The 20643-nt window shown below is 37.3% G+C and overlaps 1 long non-coding RNA gene across 3 annotated transcripts; it reads left to right on the top strand.

Annotated features, from left to right (window-relative positions):
• The first annotated feature begins 518 nt into the window (after positions 1-518).
• LOC129658621 (uncharacterized) lies at positions 519-19270 on the top strand. Of its 3 annotated transcripts, none has more exons than XR_008717448.1 (3): positions 519-718; positions 2559-2680; positions 19186-19270. It is a non-coding gene; the product is annotated as an uncharacterized LOC129658621 (long non-coding RNA). The 3 variants fall into 3 exon arrangements; XR_008717450.1 differs by lacking the exon at positions 19186-19270 and adding an exon at positions 3856-4296; XR_008717449.1 differs by lacking the exon at positions 19186-19270 and adding an exon at positions 2956-3133.
• Positions 19271-20643: the final 1373 nt, after the last annotated feature.

Here is a 20643-nt window from a genome sequence, read left to right as displayed (position 1 = left end):
GTTGCAGGGAAAGGAACAGTTCGGGAATTTGGCACTGATGTATACACTGCTATATTTAAAGTGGATAACCAACAAAGACCTACTGCATAGCACAGGGAACTCTGCTCAATATTATGTCAGAACATAAATGTGAAAAGAATTTGAAAAAAATTAGATACATGTATCCGTATAACTGGATCACTTTGCTGTACACTTGAAACGAACACAACTTTGTTAATCAACTATACTCCAAGATAAAAATAAAAAGTTAGAAAAACAAAACAAGAAAATACGTTATTGGAATATATTCAAAATGATCTCTTAAGAAGTATTTTCGTGTTGTAGATAAATAACTCTCAGCTTGAGCCTACAGAGAAGGGTGCAGCTTTCTAGTAAGGCTTACCCCATGGAGAACAAATCCAGAAGACTGTGAAATCTTATAGCTTTCCCTTAACTGGCAACACTGAGTCACTGAACTCAGGATATTCATTAATTAGAGGGTGTGATCTTAGAGCTACTCTGACCTAGGTCTTATCAGAAATATCATTAAGAGAAATAGGACTCTTGAGCCTGATTCTCCCACAGGCCAACATCCATCCTTGAAAGATCACAGTGCCAGAGATTACCCCTACCCCATCGTCTGTCCTGTCCTTCCAAACAGCAAAACGCTTTTACTCAATGCAGTTTCGAATGATCTTGTCATAGATCATAGAATCTGATAAGAAAGCTCTCTATGCAGGTAATTATTTTATTTATTCTAAATTGTTGATGAAGTCATCATTTAATATGGTACATTTTATCCCTCATGAAGAGATTTATCTCTGTTTTGAATGTAGATGTGCTTTCCCAGAGTATCTGGGCTTATGTTACAGTCGTTGTACTTCATGTAATTTTTGTGTTTCCCTCCCCTACATTATGGGTACTAGAAGATGAAAATCAAATTTCTGTAATATTTATCATTCCTGGTCTTTAATCATACTTTCAATATTTAGGTGGTAAGATGAACAATATTTATTAATGGATGACTAGAAATCAGCCATATTTAACTTGAATTGCATGCCATTTTTAGGTATTTTTTAATTTGAAAAGACCATAGAGCTGGAAGAAAGGAGCACAAGAAAATTCTGGAGACTTTGATTCCTAAAAATAGTTCCAAGTTTCTTGGCTTGGTGAGGACTTTGTTTGAATGAATAAAGGGAGATGAGTTAATCAAGTATTTATCAGTGATTGTATCAAAACTAATCAAAAAGTTGAAAATCATCTGTTAAGATTAAAGATCCTGTGGCCTTACTTCCATCATTCATTTGCCACCCTGAGAGAAGCTTCATATAAAATGAAATCAATTTAGTCAGTTTTCCTACCAGTGAGAGATTAAACCACAGAATCTCTTTTTATGGAATTTTAATTCCAGAGAAAACCATGTGTGGAATGTTTTAATGGACTTTACTTAATCACATCAGGAAGGGTATTTTTTAGCCTCTGAAGGCACAGTGGGAAGAGTCCCTGTACACATTTCATCTTCTGAAAATATATATTTCACATATCTCATACACAAGGATGTGGGTCACAGAGTTTCATAAAATAAAATATAAATTAACATCTCACTTGTTCTATCTTGCTTTGGCCCTGATTTAAGATCACAGACCATGTATTGACAGTATGATTATTTTTTATTCCAGCATACTGCCAGAAAAGATACTCAACTGAACAGAGCAGAAAAAAATATTATTTTTATTTATTAACTGAGCAGTCTTTTTCCAATTTCCAGAAGCTAAGTAGTGGTTACCATACAGAACAAGACAAATTAAAAGGTAGAAATTTATAGGAAGACTCATTGCTATCTGGGAGAAATAGGAATCTCTCTGGGCTCCCCAAAGAATACCTCCTACAGAGAAAATGACATTTTCAGGATAAAAGCATGATATTTTCAAGGTCTTGTCCTATGCTTCTTATCCACCTAGAATTCTCAGTATACAAACTGATCTTAACCAAAAGAAAGGAACACCACTGACAACCCTCTTCACTTAGCTGCAGATGTGTTAAGAAAATGAGCAGAGTTCATTTAATTATTCTTCCTTTCTTGTACAGATAACTTCTCATTCTTTTTCCAACACAAGTGCTTAGGAGAAATTTGGTGATTATTTTTCTTCCTTTAATTTTTTTTCATTACAGATTATCAAATTCTTATTTAACTTGATCTAATTAATAGACTGTATCACTCAGTTTGGTGACTAGAAGTGTAATGTACAATGCAATAAAAATGGACATGTGATTGTTCATTCCCTGACAATTCTGACTATTCCATCAGTCATTTCGTGTCTCGGGTGATATAATTTTCATTTTTATCACCAATTAAAAAAATTATGAGAGATTTGGAGACACTATTTGAGTCAGAAAAAATTTTAAAAACTAAAAAAAAATTAAAAGTTTGTATCCTTAGTTGAAAATAAAAATGTTACCTTAAAAGGTTAATCCTCTATTTTGCTTACAAGCTAATTATTTTGGAGTGGTTTATTAATTGCTCAAGGTTTACAATGATTAAGGCTTGCAACAAATGAATTTTTCTGATTAAATAAAAGACAGGATAAAGGACACAAGTACAAATTGGAGTTCCTGTTTGGATTACGTTTCTACAAATGAGACATTTCCAGGAATATGTGATATGGTCCATGGACCTATGGCCTCCCAAGTGGCTCAAATGGTAAGAGAATCTGCCTGAAATCCAGGAGGTCTGGGTTCAGTGCCTGGGTTGGGAAGATCCTCTAGAGAAGGGAATGTTTATCCAGTCCAGTATTCTTGCCTGAAGAATTCCAGGGATGGAGGAGCCTGGCGGGCTACAGTCCATGGGGGGGAGGGGCGGTCACAAAGAGTCGGACACGACTGAGTGACTAAGCATGCACACAGACATTTTTAGAGAGACAAAGATACAGTGACAACTGTCAAATCTATATTTCCAACCTTGCTATCTCCTCGAAGTTTCATAGACCAGGACACCAACGAAAAATCCTTCACTGACCTTGGGACGCAGGAAAAGAAGAGGAAAAAGAAATTGTAGGAAGAAGAAGTGATTTTAGGGGGATTTAATAAGTTCAGGTTTGGACACGTTGGGTTCTGGATTTGGATATGTTGGGTTCAAGGATTAAAATCCCTTGCCTCTTGTTGTTCAGTTGCTCAGTGGTGTTGGACTCTTTGCCACCCCGTGGACTGCAGCACACCAGGCTTCCCTGTCCTTCACCATCTCCTGGAGCTTGCTCAAACTCATGTCCATTTAGCTGGTGATGCCATCCAACCATCTTATCCTCTGTCATCCCCTTCTCCTCCCACCTTCAATCTTTTCCAGCATCAGGGTCTTTTCTAATGAGTCGACTCTTCACATCCAATACTTCAATACTAAATAATTGGAACTTCAGCATCAGTCCTTCCAATGAATATACAGGACTGATTTCATTTAGGATTGACTGGTTGGATCTCCTTGCTGTCCAAGGGACTCTCAAGAGTCTTCTCCAACACTACAGTTCCAAAGCATCAATTCTTTGGTGCTCAACCTTATTTATTTATTTTTTTTTTTTTTGAATTAAAGATCTAAGTTTATTTTTATTTTTTTTAATTTTATTTTATTTTTAAACTTTACATAACTGTATTAGTTTTGCCAAATATCAAAATGAATCCGCCACAGGTATACATGTGTTCCAACCTTCTTTATAGTCAACTCTTACATCCATACATGACTATTGGAAAAACCATATTCTGGCTAGCAAGACCTGGATTGTTTCTCTGCTTTGTGCTCCAATATGCTCTATTTTTGTTGTTGTTGTTGTTGTTTAGTCACTAAGGCATATTTGACTTTTTGCAACCCTATAGACTGTAACTTGCCAGCTTCCTCTGTCCATGGAATTCTCCAGGCAAGAATATTGGAGTGCGTTGCCATCTCCTCCTTCAGGGGATCTTCCCAACTCAGGGACTGAACCTGCATCTCCTGCATTGGCAGGCAAGTTCTTACCACTGAGCCACTAGGGAAGCCCAATATGCTCTATACATATCCCAGGTGCAGCACTTTTCAAGCTACAGTCTCCTCTTTCTTATTTGCTCTTTGTTCTGTTTTCCTTTCTAGAATTCCCTTACATTCAAGAAGCAAATCTTATTCCATGTTGTACTTGCTGCCACCAGCACTTACCACAATGGTTGACACAGAAGTATTTAGAAAATATATTGAATTGATAAAATAATAAATGTCCTTTTCTCTGAAATTTGCTGAAATTATCAGAAGGAAAAAAAACTATTGGATTTTATTGTTAACCTTCACTTTTCTCCTCCACCTTAAGATCTTAAGCCTTTGTGGAATAAAAAAAAAAAATCTCTTCACTAAACTGTTGGGAACTCCCTGCTTTTTATTTCACTCTTTAAAAAGATTAAAAATTGAACATGATCCCAAAAGCTTTCAAGTGCACAAAGAGAGAAACACATTAAAACCAAAGCTGCTATTTAGCAATTTGTTTAAATTACAAAATAACCAAATTCTGCATAAGCTTTGCTGGTAAAACAAAAGCTCCTTGTTCTTTTCTGTGTCACTAGGAACTCTTGCATTATTTAGTGAAAAAGAATCCTCTTACCAACTTAAGCCAAGTAACGGGCACTCATTGAGCAAAACCAAAAAAGGCTGGGAGTGATATTTCATCCATAATTTCAGCATATATTATAGTAAAAAGAGATGAGCACAACTCAATCATGTAACAGAAGACCTGAGACCTGTTCATCGTATTGCAAGCTCTTCATTGTTCCATTATCGGAATAGAAGTCATTTAACCCCTTGGTGCTTTTTAACATACAGAATTTGATACATTATCCATCTGCCTCTGATGCTGTCAAGGTGATAAATAAAATAGTGAGTCAAAAGTGCTTTTAAAATTGCATAACAATGATAAGGAACTGTAAATTTGATTTCAGTTTCCACACTTTCATTCAATTATGGTAACTTTAGGTAGAATCATAAAGAATGGACATTTCATATTATCAAGGGTCTCTTAATTGCTTCTTTTCTATTTTTCCTATGTGCTCCATATCATTGACAAAATATCTTACTGATTTGTCTTTCAAATAGAGAAAAAAAATTGAGTGATTTAAACAAATTTAAATGTAAATATACAGAATAAATCCTTTAAAGCAAGGTAAATTTTATATTTAGTACATTAAAGCAACTTTTCTGAAATAGGCCTTCATGTTTTGTTTTTTATTAAAAACAAAACTAAACAAAACAAAAATGTTCCCTAAATTCAGACATTGTTTAGGCCAGCATTCCATATTGCTTAAGTACAATTTTCAAATAGTACATCATGACTCTCATACAAATATAAAATGAGCATATGTCAAAGATTTTATTTAATTTATTAATTAGTGAGGAAATGAGTAAGATGTTGGAACCTGTTTAAAGAGAATTTGAAGATCAGACATATGTGTATAGTACAGGCAACTGGAAACACTGAAATACATTTGCTAATAAATGCAAAGCAGTTTAATACCCCATAGAGTAATCAAATGCAAAGCTTTGAGTCATCTTTTCTACAGAGTATAAATCACCCTTGACAAGGATAATTTGCATTATTCTCAGTTTCCTACAACCTAATATTTTACTCCTGTGTGTGCTCAGTCATGTCAGACTCTGCAACCTCATGGACTGTAGACTGCTAGGCTCCCTGTCCAGGGAATTTTCCAGGCAACAATATTGGAGTGGGTTGCCATTTTATCCCTACAGAGCTGTAAATCACTCTACTGAGGAGAAAGACAATCAGAAGGGCATATCCCTGCAGAATCAGATATTTCCCCAGAGATACACTGGTGATATCCAGCAGTCCTCTGAAAGGACACCCAGGAATCTCTTTGCCCATGTCTAAATCTAACAAGCTTTCCTGACAATATCTATGGAAAATAAAAGATAGAAAGTTATGGCTAGTAGAAAGCTTTCCTTTCTTAACACATTTTTGTCCTTAAATAATCACAAGTTTAAATCTAAGTGATTATCAAGTTAGAATCTTCAGTTGCTCCAAAAGAGACACCCAAATTTCCAGGACTAGAATGGTTTAAGAACTAATTATCATGGTTGTTTGTTTTTGTTTAGTTTGTTTTTGAAATATAGTTGATTTACAATGTTGTATTTATTTCTGGTGTACAGCAAAGTGATTTAGATATGTGTGTATATATATGTGTGTGTGTGTGTGTGTGTGTGTGTGTATACACATATATACTCTTTTTCATATTCTTTTCCATTATGGTTTATTACAGGATATTGGATATAGTTCACTGTGCTATACAGTAAGACTTTGTTGTTTATATCTTTTATACACAGTAGTTTGTATATGCTAATCTCAAACTCCTAATACTCCCTTCTCTGGTGGCTTCCCTGGTGGCTCAGATGGTAAAGAATCTGCCTGCAATGCAGGAGACTCAGGTTTGATCCCTGGGTTGGGATGACTCCTTGGAGAAGGGAAGGGCTATCTACTCCACTATTCTTGCCTGGAGAATCTCCACAGATAGAGGACCCCTACAGTCCATGGGGTCACAAAGAGTTGGGCATGAATGAGTGACTAACACACCCCCTTACTCCTTTGGTAGTCATAAGTTTGTTTTCTATGTCTGTGAGTCTGCTTCTGTTTTGTTAATAAATATGAAAGTCCTTATAATGACACCATCTTTAATACAACTGTAACTGGACCTTTCAAAGAAATAGCTCATAAAATAAAACACTTTAACGCAAGACATCATCTCCCAAAAAAGTAGTGGTGGTGGTGTTTGATTTTAAATCTGCTTTTCCCTAGATTGACACATAATCCTTGGTTGCATTTAAACAACATCAATAATTTGTGCTTCCAGCTACCTCAAACAACACAATTAATTGGTTGGCTTTCTCTCCTGCTGAAAAGTAAGCTCCATGCAACAGGGGCATTCTCCTATTCATCAAGGCTGCAACCCGATGCACTGTCTGAGGAGGAAGGGCTCAATAAACATCTGTTAAATGAATGACTTTTTGGCTGAATTGCAATCTCAATAGTCTCTTATGAAAAGCAGGAATACAGAATTGACTTTCCACATTCAAGTTTTTTAATAAACAATTTTTAGTATTTTAACCTAAAATTTTTATCAGAAACATACATATAGCTCATAAATAAATGAGCATCAAGTTAAGCATATGAAGGCAAAGCAGTAATTTCCATCCTATGAGCACAAGTTTAACTTTGATACTCAGTAGAAATATAATGTTTAAAAAATTATTCTTTGTTATTTTTTATAGATTCATAACAAGTCATTGTGTGAATGTATAATTTTCTAACACAAGCCAAAAAATAAATGTATTACTGAAAAATAATGAAATGGAATTCATCTTACTAATATCCTAGGTTTTTTCTTTTTAAAAATTTAGCTAATTTTTTAAAATGAGATATGCTATACATAAAATGCATGATTTTTTAAAAAAAATTCTTATGCTCAGGATATACCTAGACCAAATGAATCAGAATCTCTGGGGTGGACCAGGTATTGGTATTTTAAAAAGTGGATCCAAGCCCAATTCACAACAAATCTGAGTGATTTGACAGGGGAAAAAGTATTATGAATTATCTATTTTACAAGTACCAAGTCATCACTAATAAAGAACTTGCTATTTCTTTAAAAAAAAAAAAGAATTTAGTTTAACAAAGAAAGAAAATATCTATCTATCTATCTATACAGAAAAAGTAAGGACATTTTGCTTTTCTTCACGTCCAAAAAATGTTCTGGAAGCAGGGTAAAGTTAGATCAATACTTAACAATTTTACATCAAGCATATTATCATTGAGAATTTGAACTCATAATGAGAACTCTTTAACTGCTATGAGACTCTCAGACTTTAGAGAGAAAATTAAGTGAAACTCAATTGATTAGAGCTACAAAGATTAAAAAATAAATTAATATTTTAGGAACATAAAGATACTTACTTTAATTGCTTTGAGATACCAAGAATAGTATAATAGTATAGTATAATATATATATATGTATATATATATATATCCCATTTATTTACCTTCTTTGCTATATAGTACTTTCTATATATAGCAAGGAATAAATGTTGTTCTTTGTAGTTAACACTACTTTTAAATGCAAAAATCATGTATATTTTTCATGTTAGAAAGGATAATGTCATTATTCTTGTAAAAATGATCCATGCTCTTTATAAGGAAAAAAGCGAAATATCCAAATCCACCACTCAGAAATAATCTCCATTAACATTGGATAATCATAATTTTCCTACACATATATATGTAGAAAGCAGAGAAAGATAGAAATAATATTATAAGAGTGTGATCATAATATAAATACTACTTGGTAATTAAAAGCAACCATTTTAATGCTGAAGCAAATAGTAGGGGAAGAAAAACACAAAGAAAGCAAAATCAAACTGAAAGAATTCTGGATGTTACATAAATGTTTTCTGTTTTACTACAGGAGATATTATTTCCTAAAAGGCACTCTAAGAGGAAAAAAATCTATAAAGAAGAGTATTTTTATGCTTAAGACTTAATAGTCTTGGCATCTGTAGGTCTGAGTACATTTTTCTAGAACAGGCTGCAATTTCATCTCTTAATTTTAAAGAACATTGCTTTGCTATATTTTTGACTAATACTTTTTCTGCCCCATTCGCTAGGTTCTTAACTTCTGAGATGCCATTTAGCCTTCATTAGACTGTCTCTGTCCTCCACATTTTTCACAGAAGGTAAAAGAATACAGTGAAGAGTGAAGGCATTCAGAATGACTGGATTAAAATTCTAGCTTGTCGACTTCCTACTTGTTTGACTTAGCCAAGTGATCTTCTTCAGACTTCTTCCTATGAGAAATGCAGACAAAGGATGACAAAAATAATTTCCTTTGTTGTGTTGATATCTGGTGAAGAAATATGTAAGGCACATTAAAAGCACCTGGCTCATAGTAATTTCTTAATAATATTACATTTTAATCTATTAGCATCTCTATTACATTAATATCATTATGTTGTCTCAAGTCTTTGTTCTATGTCAGTGTTACCAGTCAGGAAATGGAACTGTGTCCAATTGGGTAATTTGAGAAGAGTCTAATAATAAATAAACGGTTCATAAATGCAGGGGCAGATTGTAAGAAAACCACAAGGGATAATGCTGTAATAGGGAACTTAGTAATAGGGTGGTGGAGGTGGGAGAACAATTACCTGCCCTAGGCCTGAAATTGGGAGAGGAAAGTGGTTAGAGAAACTCAGAGAGAGAGAGAGAATATTCACTTTGGAGAGGGTCTATGGCTTGGTATAAGGAGGCAATTAGCCCACCCTGGTCCTTTAAGGAGTTGTCCAGGCGTAACATCCTCAAACCTCCTTCTGCCTTTCTCCAATCTCTGCTGTTGCTTTCCAGTGACTACGCACAACTGGAATCCTCAGAACAAGGCATCACTTTGATCCATGTAGCTTATTCTGGTTGGCCCCTGGGGACACAGCACAGTGAAAGCCAACTGGAAAATACACAGTGTGGAGAGCAGTTTTCTGCCAGGTCTCCTCTGTCCTGTGCTGTCTAATTGTTAGTTCTACCTTGGCACAATTTTGGGTCTCAATGTGTTTCCTTGACTCTGCTGCTGCTGCTAAGTCACTTCAGTCGTGTCTGACTCTGTGCGACCCCATAGACGGCAGCCCACCAGTCTCCCCCGTCCCTGGGATTCTCCAGGCAAGAACACTGGAGTGGGTTGCACCATCTCCCTTTTACCCCCAGGAGTTGTTTTGTCATTTAATGTCTGACCTTGCTGCTAAGTCTGCTGCTAAGTCGCTCAGTCATGTCCGACTCTGTGCGACCCCATATACAGCAGCCCACCAGGCTCCTCCATCCATGAGATTCTCCAGGCAAAAGTACTGGAGTGAGTTGCCGTGTCCTTCTCCAATGCATGAAAGTGAAAAGTGAAAGTGAAGTAGCTCAGTCATGCCCAACTCTTAGCGACCCCATGGACTGCAGCCTACCAGGCTCCTCTGTCCATGGGGTTTTCCAGGCAAGAGTACTAGAGTGGGGTGCCATTGCCTTCTCCGATGTCTGATCTTAAGATTTGCTATATCTAAATTGATCATAAAATTTATGTTGCATTAAAATAATTTGTGGTGCTATGGAGTTTTTTTCAAAACAAAATCAAAAACTTCCAGGTATAAAATGAATAAACTCTGAGACTCTAATCTATAGCATGGGGACTATTGTTAACAGTACTGTATTGTATACTGGAAAGTTGCTAACAGAGTAGCTCTCAAATGTCTTATCACACACACAAAAGAGAAAAAGATAATTATGGGAGGGGATGAGATCATAAGTCAATTTATCATTGTAATCACTTAGTAATATGTACATGTATCAACTCATCATGCTGCACCACTTGTATTTGTTGTTCAGTCATGAAGTCATGTCCGACTCTTTTTGCAACCCCATGGACTATAGCCCACCAGACTCCTCTGCCCATGGGATTTTTCAGGCAAGAATACTGGAGTGGGTTGCTATTTACTTCTCCAGGGGATCTTCCTGATCCAGGGATCAAACCCGTGTCTCCTGCATTGGCAGACAAGTTCTTTATCACTTAGCCACCAGTGAAGCCCAACCCTTATAAAATGGTACATGTTGATTATATCAATAAAACTGAAAAAAAACTAAAAACAAAAATATATCCTTCATGTTGCCTTTCATTTAGAAAGTTCTACACCTTTCTTTTACATATAGAATGTGCTTCTTTGTTATCATTTATCTCCACAATTAACAAACCATTTGTTTTCATCTTGTCCACACTTAATACAGAATTCTTTCTCAAAATTTCTGTGTGCTCTGATATATAGGTAGATTCTCTTTGATAGCCCTCTAGGCTGTAATATCCCTAAAGCCTTGTATTCTATACTTCCACAAACCGAGAGAAGGGATGAGGAAGAAGAAAAGGCAGTTCTGAAGCTTTGTGAGTCTTTTGTTAATAGAGTTTGCATCTCTCCAATTTTGTCTGCATGCCAAGTCTCTTAAGTCGTGTTTGACTCTTTATGCGCCCATGGACCACAGACCACTAGGCTCCTCTGCTCATGGGATTCTCCAGGCATGAATGCTGGAGTGGGTTGCCATGCCCTCTTCTCATGGATCTTCCCAACCCAGGATTGAATCCTCATTTCTTATGTTTCCTGCTTTTGCAGGTGGGTTCTTTACCACTAACACCACCTGGGAAGCTCATCTCTCCTCTCTAGCATGGGTGAAATGTCCAGGGTACTCTGGTAGTTCAAATCTTCCCCCCAAATAACTATAGAGTTTTTTTGTGAGAGATCTTTAGCCCTGATTTCTTCATCCCCATCTTCCCACAAGCTACTTCTGCTCTCCCTAATCTAAAATGGGAAAACAATGAGAAAAATCAGCACTGTCACTTTTCTGAAAATTTTGCACTATTCATGAGAATTTTCAGAATGCTGTCAACTCACCCACAGTGCTTCTAACAGATGGTAATGGAAGTGGGGCTAGGATTGTCCCCTGAATATGTAGACTCTGTTCTCATGACCATCACTTGAGGTTTAAGATAAGAACCTTCCAGTGTTTTGTCATTTCTGGTAAATTTTCTACTCATTTTCACTATTTCCAAGTGTTTTTCATTTCATTAGATATTGTCATTGTATGTATAACATATATATTTGTATGTATATATGTATATAGCATCACCGACTCGATAGACCTGAGTTTGGGTGAATTTCGGGAGTTGGTGATGGACAAGGAGGCCTGGCGTGCTGCAATTCATGGGGTTGCAAAGAGTCGTACATGACTGAGCAACTGAACTGAAATGAAATCTTTAAGAAAAGAGAATTAAACATGAATATGTCATAATGGTTAATAAAAATCCATTGTCTATTCTCCATCACACTTAAAGTAACTGCCAGAATGTGTGCGTGTGTGTATGAAAGATCTCTATTCATTTCCAAGGCAAACCACTCAATATCACGGTAATCTAAGTCTATGTCCCAACCAGTAATGCTGAAGAAGCTGAAGTTGAACAGTTCTATGAAGACCTACAAGACCTTCTAGACCTAACACCCAAAAAAGATGTCCTTTTCATTATAGTAGACTGGAATGCAAAAGTAGGAAGTCAAGAAACACCTGGAGTAACAGGGAAATTTGGCCTTGGAGTACAGTAGGAAGCAAGGAAAAGGCTAATAGAGTTTTGCCAAGAGAATGCACTGGTCATAGCAAATACCCTTTTCCAACAACACAAGAAAAGACTCTACACATGAACATCATCAGATGGTCAAAAACGAAATCAGACTGATTATATTCTTTGCAGCCAAGATAGAGAAGCTATTTACAATCAGCAAAAACAAGATTGGGAGCTGACTGGCTCAGATCATGAACTCCTTATTGCCAAATTCAGATTAAATTGAAGAAAGTAGGGAAAATGACTAGACATCTCAGGTATGACATAAATCAAATCCCTAACAATTATACAGTGGAAGTGAGAAATAGATGTAAGAGACTAGATATGATAGACAGAGTGCCTGATGAACTATGGATGGAGGTTCATGACATTGTACAAGAGACAGAGATCAAGACCATTCCCAAGAAAAAGAAATGCTAAAAAGCAAAATGACTGTCTGAGGAGGCCTTACAAATAACTGTGAAAAGAGAAGCCAAAAGTAAAGGAGAAAAGGAAAGATATACCCATTTGAATGCAGAGTTACAAAGAATAGCAAGAAGAGGTAAGAAAGCCTTCCTCAGTGATCAGTGCAAAGAAATAGAGGAAAACAATAGAATGGGAAAGACTAGAGATCTCTTCAAGAAAATTAGAGATACCAAGGGAACATTTCATGCAAAGATGGGCTCAACAAAGGACAGAAATGATATGGACCTAAGAGAAGCAGAAGATATTAAGAAAAGGTGGCAAGAATACACAGAAAAACTACAAAAAAGATCTTCATGACCCAGATGATCATGATGGTGTGATCACTCACCTAGAGCCAGACATCCTGGAATGTGAAGTCAAGTGGGCCTTAGGAAGCATTATTATGAATAAAAGCTAGTGGAGGTGATGAAATTCCAGTTGAGCTATTTCAAATCCTAAAATGCTGTGAAAGTGTTGCACGCAATACACCAGCAAATTTGGAAAACTCAGCAGTGGCCACAGTGACTGAACTGACTGACTGACTGATATATATATTTATATATAATTCTTTTTTCATCAAATAATTATATATTTTGAGAATGATTTGGATAAAAAAGGAGGAAAATATTAATATAATTAGAATTATTTTATATCTAGAAGTGCTAGATTTTTTTTCATTTTTATCAAGTATAAAGATGAAATAATTATCATAGTTAGTACAGGAGACTTTATGGAAGGGAGACCATTCCTTGACATGAGCTTAGTTTCAGACCCAGAACGGGAGAGAGAGTAGTCCTTTTGAATGAGTTGTTGAGGCACTTCACAAGTAGTAAAAACTCAACAAATATTTGCTGATTGATTAAAGCTCAAAATATTAATTCCTGCCTCTTTGTAAAGACTAAAACTCAAAATATTCTAATTATGTTTTTCAAGTCACTGAAAAATATTTAAGTTGCAAATAATCCTGTTTTGATGTGACATGGAAGTTATTTTACCCAATTATTATTATTGGAATTTTTCTGTTGCCCTGGGCATACTTGGCATGTTCTATTCATCACAGCAGCCAAATAATAAACCAGTTCCCTGCAGTTTATCAGAGAAGTGCTGGCCATGTTCAGGGGTGAGAGACAAAGAGGAGAGGTGATGGTAGTTTTTAATAATAATTAATTATTTATACAGTGCTGACAGACAGTTCACTAATGGTACAGAATCATAGATATACTCTTCTCCACCTCAAGGACAGAATTCTAAGAGAGATGAGCAATTCAAAAGTGAAAGAAGCCTTGTCAAGCTGAGGTTGCAGCTTATAATTTCAGAACTGCTTTGGTGTAAGTTTCATTCTAAAAAGTTACTGAGCATATAATCTATAGTGGTGACGAGTGGCCTTGCAATATTATACAATTTCCTGTTCTTTATCTTTACCTCAGTTTTGTCAAAGCAACAATTAAGTCATACTAAGTCATACTGTGATTCTGTTGCTTTAAAACCGGTCCGTTTCTTGATCCTTCACTGCTTTCATAGTATCATAATTACTACAGTGGTTACAACACATCACTTTATCTATTGGAAATCCTTCCTCTTGTCTTCCACCTCTTCCTCCTTCTCCTCTTTCTTTATCTTCTTGAAGTTACACACTGAAATGATAATCCATGCTTCGTTGCTCAGTCTTGTCCGACTCTTCGCAATCCGATGGATCTCAGCCCACCAGGCTCCTCTGTCCACTGAATTTTCCAAGCAAGAATACTGGAGTGGGTTGCCATTTCCTTCTCCGGGGGATCTTCCTGACCCATGGATCAAACCTGTATCTCCTCTGTCTTCTGAATTGCAGGCAGATTCTTTACTCCCTGAGCCATCGGGAAATGACAGTCCATCAAACCATAATTTCCCTGAGAGATGGACACAGTGTTAATGAGGCCAAGATTGTGTTATCAGTATTGTAAAGAGATAAATTGTTCCAGGATCACAATCTCTATAACCAGAGACTTGTCTTCCTAATGGCTGTTAGCTGTCCTATAGGGTGGAAGAGAGGGGTGACAACTAAAACATATTTGCATTATTGCGACTTCCCAGGTGGTGCAGTGGTAAAGAATCTGCCTGCCAATGGAGGAGAATCAAGAGATGTGGGTTTGATCCTTGGGTCAGGAAGATCCACTGGAGAAGGGAATGGCAACCCACTCCAGTATTCTTGCTGGGAAAACTCCACGGACAAAGGAGCCTGGTGGGCTACAGTCCATGGGGTCGCAAACAATTAGAAAATACTAAACAACTGAGCACACATATTTTTAGCATTAAAATATTTGGGGGCACTCAGCTGTGATGCATGTAAGCTAGACATTTACACATTGTCACAGTACAACCTGATTTTTTTGTTTGTTATCTTTTTATTTAAAATCAGAGTATCATTGCTCTGGGGCTTCCTAGGTGGTGCTACTGGTAAAGAACCCACCGGCCAGTGCAGGAGACATAAGAGACATAGGTTCGATCCCCAGGTTGGGAAGATCCTCTGCAGGAGGACATGGCAACACACTCCACTATTCATGCCTGGACAATCCCGTGGACAGAGGAGCCTGGCAGGCTACAGTCCATAGGGTTGCAAAGAGTCAGACACGACTGAAGCGACTTAGCACACACGCATAATTGCTTAACAATGTTGTGCTAGTCTCTGCTGTGCAAAGAAGTGAATCAGCCATATGTATACATGTATCCCTTCCCTTTTGCACCTCCCTCCTACCTACCCCCCCCATCCCACCCCTGTAGGTCATCCCAGAGCACTTGGCTAAGCTTCCCATGTTACAGAGCAGCTTCCCACTAGCTAGCTATTTTATATGTCAATCCTAATCCCCCAATTTATCCCACCTTTCCCTGTGTCCATATGTTTGGTCTCTTGTTCCCTCCATCTACATCTCTATTTCTGGCCTGAAAATAGGTTCATCTGAACAATTTTTCTAGATTCCACATCTGTGTGTTAATATACAGTATTTTTTTTTCTCGTTCTGATTTACTTCACTCTGTATGACAGTCTCTAGGTCTATCCACATCTCTACAAATGACCCTATTTTGTTGCTTTTTATGAAATGATGTTTTGAGGATTGTTTGCTACTGAGTGTGGGGCAGTGCCTGACAGAAGGTAATCTGGATGCTCTCCCAGGAACAATTTCTTAGCAGACGTTAGTCTCCAAGAAAATTTGGTTGGCTGACAGTATGTGAAGAAATCAGTGCAAGGTGAATAGTCTTTCCAAAATAAAATATGAATTTCTTTTCCCCTTTCAGTTTATAAATATATTTTAGAACTTGAGCAAGAAAAAGAAGAGTGAAAATGTTCATTTTCCCAAAGCAAGATCTCTTTCAAGCATTGAGCCTATAGACCTGCCACAATTTACAGCTGAACTAATGTCTTTAATGTGTGAACTTGAGGCATCTGAAGACGTAACACATGCTCCAGATAAACACCCTCCAAGACAAGTGTGTCATTTGGAAGACTTTCCCCATGAGTGGCATTGCTGACACATGCCCTGACAGAGTCTGTCAGATGTTTTCATTTTCAAGTGGAAGAGACAACCATCTGGTGCCCAGAGTAAACAATCTCAGATCACTAAATGAGAAACCCAGCATTTTATTCCAATCAACACTTAGGCAAATTCAAAGGAAAAAAGGTGAATTTTTCATCACTATAGTAAGTTTCCACTCAAATTATCAGATATAATTTTGATAGAGGAAATGTGAAATGCTTCCAGATGTGAAATGTTTTATTGATTTTGAGTAACTGAAGACATGTCATAAAAAGGGTTTACCTGGTGGCTCGATGGAAAAGAATCTGACTGCCAATGCAGAAGATGTGGGTTTGTTCCCTGGGTCTGGCAGATCCCCTGGAGAAGGAAATGACAACCCACTCCAGGATTCTTGCCTGGGAAACCCCTTGGACAGTGAAGTCTGGCAGGCTAGAGTCCATGGGGTTGCAAAGAGTTGGGCACGAGTCAGTGACTAAACAACAAATTGAAGACAAACAACTATTTCCAGTAGTTGATTGAGTAGGTAACACAGATACTACTTCCAGAAGTAACCTGCATCTGGAGGCAAGTGGTTAAAGGGAATTTGGAGACATATATATTCATTGATCTATTTAAGAACTATAAGCCAGGTATAGGGTTAAGTGTTAGAGACACAAAGATCTTACAATACAGTAGTAGAAATACACAAAGAGATCATTAAAAGCAATGTTGAAGGGATGGGAAAGTCTACACAGAGGAGAGTGAAGGGAAGGAACCCTCACCCTGCTAGGTGTCCAAAGATGGGCTCTGAGACCAGGGATAAAGATTCATTCCATACAATCACTCATCAGTAAGTTTTCATAATGACAACTTAAAGTTGTATCACTTTTCAGAGGATTCCTTTGTTTTCTTTACAATGGTTTTTTTATCCAGAAACATGCCCCCCAAAATATGCTCCATATTACTTAACTCCACTAAGTAATAGTTTAAAATTGTAGTTTCAGGTTAAGACACACATGTTTACTCAACATAAAAGTCAGTACTCAGAGATTATCCATGAAATAAACCTGAATTATGTGCCACATTTAGAAAAACTCAAAGCATTTTTCTTTGTGTGTGTAAGTCAAGTGAGTGGGTTGACAAGTTTGAATTTTCTGTGACTTTTCATAGAAAATGTGCACGTATATATTTTCCATAGACTTCAAAGCACTCTTGTGGTTAAGTTTTTATTTTGCCCTAAAACTGATTTTTCTAAGTTACAGCTTTGCTTTTCAGTGCAGTTCGTGTGCAAGATAACCATGAGCCTCATTGTGTTTGAAAAATTGATGAAGAAAACACTGCAGGAAAAGAAAATCCACATTCAAATGATGATTAGCTCATACTCATTCATCTCCAAAACTTGCCATCATGGCTTCTCTGTCTTATTTGGTACACACAAAAAGTTTTCAGTACATTTATTTTATATACAATCTACATTTCTTAACTTGCAAACTGTTTGCTTATATAAGCTTGCTTTTGTCATTTTGTTGCCAAATGTTTCTATCTGTGAAAATTGTTTGGATAGCTCATGTTGAGATGAACTAAATTATGATCTTTCTCTAAGGGTCTTTTTTTTTATAATTTAACAACTTTTCACTTAAAGAGCAAAATTTTCTGGAAAAAATTAAAGTTGTTAAGCAAAGGATAAGTGCATAAGTCTGAGTTAGATCTTAGAACATTCTTTGGCGTAAACCAGGAAACCAGAATCCAGATGTGTGTGGAGAAGTAAAAGAGTTGGTAAAATTTTTATGCAAGTCAGGTTAGCTCAGGTACATATAAAGATTAATTTTTTTAAAGGAGAAAAAAGGATATTATTATTAGAAGAAAAGAGAAAGGAAGGTAGAAATAAGAAAGAAAACAGTAGAAAGAAAATATTATCCTGAGGATATTATTTTACAGTTTCAAGAATATCATTGAAAACTAGCTTTTGAGAGATAATTTATAAAGAAATTGGATAAGTGATTGCATGGGAAGATTGAAAAAATACACACAAAGAGGAAACAAGCCTGTTCTAAGATCCCAATGTTATATAATTGGGCAGAGAATGAGATGGTTGGATGTCATCACTGACTGAATGGACAGGAATTAGAACAAACTCCAGGAGATAGTGGAGGGCAGAGGAACTGGCATTCTGCAGTCCATGGGGTCATAAAAGTCAGATACAACTTAGCAGCTAAACAACAACAACAATACTCAGATGAGACTAGGCATGTTCGAGGGGTATGTCCCTAGACGGGGTACTCATTGTCCGGATAACACTGGGAACAGAGTCATACACAGATTCACTTTTACGCTAATTACATAATTTAATTGGAAGCAAAGATGATTTCATCAACATTAGTTGATTAAAAAGAAGTTCTAAAAATTATCACTGATACTAAACATATATATGAATATAGTTTCTGAAAAATTATTTCAAGGAAACGTGCATGTTAACTCTTGCTCCAGGGTCTTAGTCACACACTGTTCTCTATTATTTCTAGTTTATTTTATTTTTGTCAAATGTTTCATGAGTTTCTCTTTTTGCTCAAGACAATCAGTTCAGTTCAGTTCAGTCGTTCAGTCATGTCCGACTCTTTGTGACCCCATGGACTGCAGCACGCCAGGCCTCCCTAGAGGCCTGTAACTAGACTAAGGCCTCCCTTAGTCCATGGACCCTATGGCTGTGGTCCATGTGATTAGATTGGCTAGTTGTCTGTAATTGTGGTTTCAGTCTGTCTGCATGCTGATGCCCTCTCTCAGCGCCTAATGTCTTACTGTGGTTTCTCTTACCTTGGACGTGGAGTATCTCTTCACGGCTGCCCCAGCAAAGAGCAGCCACTGCTCCTTGCCTTGGACATGGGGTATCTACTCACGGCTGCCACTACTGACCTTAGACATGGGGTATCTCCTCTCACCCGCTCCAGGGGGGTGCGCAGCCACTGAAGACACTCAAGACAATAAGCTTTTCCAAAATAGGTGTTATATCATGTCCCCAGGGCAAACTGTTGATTATAAGCATTTTTTTTTTAATTTTTATTTCTTTATTTTTGTCCACCTCTCACAGCACGTGGGATCTTAGTTCCCAGACCAGGAATTGAATTTAAGCCCCCTGTGTTGGAAGCATGGAGCCCTAACCACAGGACTGCCAGGCAAGTCCATTGGTTATAAGCATATTAAAGCTAATGATTTATAAGCATAAAATAATACAATGAATATTTTTAAATTGAACTGTATTAGTATGTTTAATATTTTTGTTTTAAGGAAATCATGAACTCAAAGTAGGCAGAACAGAGTGAACTTGGTGACCTTCTTTTCACTATTTATCAAGTATGAAGTTTTAATTGACAGAACATCAATAGGGTCTGACTACCAGTAAAGTTTCTGTTGGTAAGATGCTTGGCAGGGCAGAAGGCAGCAGAGCTGGCTGGTACATATTGGACTTCAACCTGTGACCTTGGCCTCTTTAACACAGTGGTCCAACCAATTGAGCTCATCCAGCCATATGTCCATCTTTACACTTGGCAGGAGAAACAGCACCATGAGGTGTTTTTGTTTTCATGCAATCACAATTAATAGGCCATTCCTTCCAATGGTGAAGAATTTTTTGTATCTGCTTCTTCACACTTCTAGCAAACAATAAAAGCTAATTACCAGCTGCAAATCATGATGCCAGCAGAAATCTCAGTACTGAAACTGTGTTTCTATATTTTGGTGAGAATATCAGCACCTTTATGACCATGTGAAAGAATTCTTATCCAAACCCCATTCTTTGTCTTCTTTGGAAGAAATTAAAGATGAGTGAAGAGGAGAGTGAAAAAGTTGGCTTAAAGCTCAACATTCAGAAAACGAAGATCATGGCATCAGGTCTCATCACTTCATGGGAGATAGATGTGGAAACAGTGGAAACAGTGTCAGACTTTATTTTGGGGGGCTCCAAAATCACTGCAGATGGTGATTGCAGCCTTGAAATTAAACGACGCTTACTCCTTGGAAGGAAAGTTATGACCAACCTAGATAGCATATTCAAAAGCAGAGACATTACTTTGCCAACAAAGGTCCGTCTACTTAAGGCTATGGTTTTTCCAGTGGTCATGTATGGATGTGAGAGTTGGACTGTGAAGAAAGCTGAGCGCCAAAGAATTGATGCTTTTGAATTGTGGTGTTGGAGAAGACTCTTCAGAGTCCCTTGGACTGCAAGGAGATCCAACCAGTCCATTCTAAAGGAGATCAAGTCCTGGGTGTTCTTTGGAAGGACTGATGCTGAAGCTGAAACTCCAATACTTGGGCCACCTCATGAGAAGAATTGACTCCTTGGAAAAGACTCTGATGCTGGGAGGGATTGGGGGCAGGAGGCGAAGGGGACGACAGAGAATGAGATGGCTGGATGGCATCACCGACTCGATGGACATGAGTTTGAGTGAACTCCGAGAGTTGGTGATGGACAGGGACATCACCTGGAGTGCTGCAATTCATGGGGTCTCAAAGAGTCAGACACAACTGAGCAACTGAACTAAAAGGACTG

The sequence above is a fragment of the Bubalus kerabau genome, chromosome 8, assembly GCF_029407905.1.
Source record: "Bubalus kerabau isolate K-KA32 ecotype Philippines breed swamp buffalo chromosome 8, PCC_UOA_SB_1v2, whole genome shotgun sequence".
Lineage (NCBI taxonomy): Eukaryota > Metazoa > Chordata > Mammalia > Artiodactyla > Bovidae > Bubalus > Bubalus kerabau.
This window is presented reverse-complemented; position numbering and strand designations above follow the sequence as displayed.